Source organism: Capsicum annuum, chromosome 6 (assembly GCF_002878395.1).
Source record: "Capsicum annuum cultivar UCD-10X-F1 chromosome 6, UCD10Xv1.1, whole genome shotgun sequence".
In the NCBI taxonomy this organism is placed as follows: Eukaryota; Viridiplantae; Streptophyta; class Magnoliopsida; order Solanales; family Solanaceae; genus Capsicum; species Capsicum annuum.
In genome coordinates, this window is record NC_061116.1 from 181119203 (window position 1) to 181123633 (window position 4431).

The window sequence follows — 4431 nt, forward strand, 5'->3', positions numbered from 1 at the left end:
TTTTCCAACATAAAAGAAACAACTTTACATGTTAAAAGCAAACATATCCACCTATAATGAATTTAAAAAAGGCATGAACACATTTTTTTTAAGCAAAGATTGAAACTTTATCCATAATAATCAAAGAATAAAGTCAAAAGGCAAAACAATCAATATTAACTATTCTTTTCAACATAAAGGAAATAACTTTACACGCTAAAAACAGACATATCCACCAACAATGAGTTTAAACAAGACACGAGTGTGTTTTAAGCAAAGATCAAAACTTTATCCATAATAATCAAAGAATAAGGTCAAAGGGAGAAACAATCAATATTAAATATTCTTTTCAACATAAAGAAATAACTTTACATGTTAAAAACAAACATATCCACCAACAATGAGTTTAAACAAGGAATGAACACGTTTTTTAAGCAAAGATTGAAACTTTATCCATAATAATCAAAGAATAAAGGCAAAGAAACACGTTCAACGATTGCTAGCTCATTTTTATATCATGAACATGAAAATAACCACAATATCGATACCACAACGTCCTATGGACTTCAAGGTTGTCTACAGCAAACAATCCCAGCAAACACAATTACAACTACAAACTACGAAGAAAAAAGAGATAAAGAAGAAAACAATAATAAAACTAAAAAGGAAAAGGTGTGTTTACCTTTTTGGGGGTAGCAAAACGGGACTTCAAGATTTCTTCGGAGTCTTGATCACCACTGAAAAGCAATCTTTAGAGAACCCCGATTAAACTACCGCTTGAAAATTTCTACTAAAGAAAAGAAATTTAACTATTTGCTCAAAAGTTTTTCCCACTCGATGAGACTTCTTCCCCTTTTCTACCAAAATAGTGGTAGTATTTATAGGAAAGGATGGAGATCCAATTCTATTAATCCACCAATGTGAGAGAAAGTATTTAGGAGTGTTTTTGAAATTTTAAAAATTGAAGATAAGATGAGGTAGAAGATAAAGTGAGGGGGATTGTACAATGTAGTACAATTTTTGAATTTCAAAACTGAAAAAAGGACAAGATTGAGGGGGGAATTGTACAATGTAGTACAATATTTGAATTTCAAAATTTGAATTTAGAAAAAGGACAAGGTTGAGGAAGAATTGTACAATGTAGTACAATTTTCAAATTTCAAAATTTAAAAAAGGACAAGGTTGGGGGGGAATTGTACAATGTAGTATAATTTTTTAATTTTTTAATTTTGAATTTGAAAAAATAACAAGGTTGAGGGGGAACTGTACAATGTAGTACAATTTTTGAATTTTAAAATTGAAAAAAGGACAGGGTTGAGGGTGGAAATTGTACAATGTAGTACAGTACAATTTTTGAATTTCAAAATTTGAATTTTAGGATTTGAATTTGATTTTGGTGGGAATTGGGTAGAAATTATGAGAGTTTTTGGGAATTTAGGGTTATTTAAAATATAACCCCAATTGGGATATAAAACTTAGCCAAATTTATTTACTTTTGACCAAATTGAAAATCAATTGGCCGATTCCATTGCAATTATGACCAATTTAATTTCAATTATGGTCAAATCTAATAGATTGGCTAAATTAAATTAAAATTCAGTACAAATTAAAACTTTCTTTAATCCTGAGCTTCTTGATTAGATAAAATTAAATAAATATTTCTCCAAATAAATTATTTTTGAGAACAAATCATATTTAAATCAATATTTTACTCGTTTGAATTAATTTTCAAGATAAGCTTTGATTAAAATTTGATATTCCATAAAATAAATATTTAAGTAACAAAATTATATATTTTGTATAATTAAATACGATGATATATAATCGCTATTTAAAATAGAAAAATTACTCAGAAAAATACTTTGAAAATTTTTTTATTCGGATAAAATAAATATTATAATTTTATTTGAAAATCGAAGAAAATCGGGACTGAACTTAGTTGTGGAGGACAAAAATTAGGTGTCAACAGCCACTATCAAGTTCTGTATAGATACTTTCAACTCTAGTCAAATGGACACTAGAGTTAACTCCAACTACCTTTGCCTTATCCCTTAGTGCACAAATGCCTCTAACCTTAAAAACTTTAGACCTATAAGCCTTTGCACACTACAAAAAAAAACTGTGTTTAGCTACAAACCGATAATGTTGCTAATCAACATATATCCATCGCTAAAGCAATTTAGAGACGGATCAGCGATGGAATATGTGTCGTTGCTATACTGCGCGTTGCTAACCATTTAGCAACAAAAAAAATAAAATCCGTGGCCAGATTTGCAACGTCATAGAGACGACATATATCCGTTGCCATTTTGTAGCAACGAATATATTCGTTGTTATATTTATAAATGTCGTTACTAATTCCATGTTGTATTTTGTCGTTTTGATTATTTCATGACCAAATATTTCATTGCTAGTCCGTCACTAAAAATTTTGTTATTTAGTCTCCAATTTTTGTGACAAAAAATTATTTTTCTCAATCCGTTGCAAATATTTTTTCTTTGGCAATGATTATATTTGTCGCTAAATTTGTCGTCGTTACTTTTCTTCCAATACCCTTTTTATTTGTATTTTGAATATTAAAAGCATATTATAAAATTCTTAAAATACCCAACATTCATATAAAAAAATCCACATATATAGATAGCAAAATCTCCTTATAATATTCAACATTCATATAAAAGAACCCACATATATAGATAACAAAAATCTAAACATCCTCAATACCAAACATAGCAATATGTAAAACATAAGTATGTCTAAAACATCCTCAATACCTACATCTATCAAGTAAAATTTGTTGTTGCACAATTTTAAACGTTTCAACAAAATAGACCATAAAAAACCAATGCACTGATCATCAAAAGTATTACAACTGATCAAGATCATTGCAATCATCATCTAAGGAATCAAGATCGTCCAAAGTAGTAGCTTGAGGTGTCACAGCTGATCGTGAAGAAACAAACTTCTGTACCTCCACAATGACAATAGGAATAGATTAATTTTTAAGTGCGGAAATCAATCGCTTCACAAACTCATCCAAATTCAAATCTGCAGATGGTACCGATTCATGTGAAGATGAAGATGAAGTCTTTCCACAAGAAACACAAAGAGTTTGCCTGTAGTAGCCTTTGGCTTCAACTCCAAGACCAAATACTCTTCGCTTCTTTTCTCCTCCGGTAGCTTGGTAATATGCTTCAATTTGATCAATAACAGATTCTGATAATATTTTTTCTCCTAATATTTCTTTAAATCTTTCCTGTAATAGTGGAAGTGAAATTATAACAGATTGTTTTAACAGATGATTAGATACCAAAAACTACTTTAAACTAAAAAATAAGAATTAAGTAAACTACTACATTAAGATTTAGTCTTACATGGATGATTCGGAAACGTTCATCAATGAAAGATTTTCTATCACGACCATGTGTGTGAACATACAAATGTAACTCACTTGGTGTCGGATCTCGACCCATTTCAGCAGCCTGTAAGAAAAGTGTTGAGCATTGTACTACTACAAAACTGCTAGAACATTTCATGTAAGCCAGAAATATTTCTAAAACCATAATTCAATTAGAACCTAGCTGGTTATTAGGTAAATATTATTAGTCGCGTGGTCAGAACTATGTTAGCCAATTTCATATTTCTTACTAAGCAATCAGTGGAAAGAGATTGTCGCATTTCATTTTATCAAAATCACTAAGAACATATGTTAATGAACATTTGGAAATTTCCAGTGTCAGAAGTGATATTCGAAATCACTGAATGTGTATTGATTGCCGCTTGAGTAGGTAGGATAAGTCTCGGAATCACCATTCTGAGATGAACACCAATTACATAAAACAGACAAGTAATTTCCTGTAAAAATTTATTTGTAAAAGTGTACTTCTAAAAGTATATAAGGTCTTGATTCTACCCAATACATCTTGAATAACAAGTAAATTTACGAATCCTCAGTAATACACCACTTTACGACATATAAGCATAGTTTACACTGCAGAATTTTAGGTTACAAGACAACAACAAAACACAACATACAAAATACTACACGGAGACAGAAACAGTAAAGAGTGATCACATTTTTTGGACTATTTTATAGTAAAAAAGTAGAATACCTACAATAACCACAAAGTCATAAGAAGCAATAGACAGGAAGCAGGAACTACAATATAGTCACTGAAGGTTAGAACATAGCAACAATACAACATAGTAGTCTCTTTCAAAAAAAAAAAAACAATACAAAATGTCCCCCCCCCCCCCCCCCATAATCGCAATTAACCATTCATGCACTTGGTTACCAATAAGAAACCACCAACAGCCCCAAAATAAATAGACGTACACATACACAGATTCACACACATATTAACACACGCAAATGAAAATTTAGAACCAAAATTATATTTATCCGCAGAAACGCAACAACAACATAACCTTGAACTAAGTTTAGACAGTCTC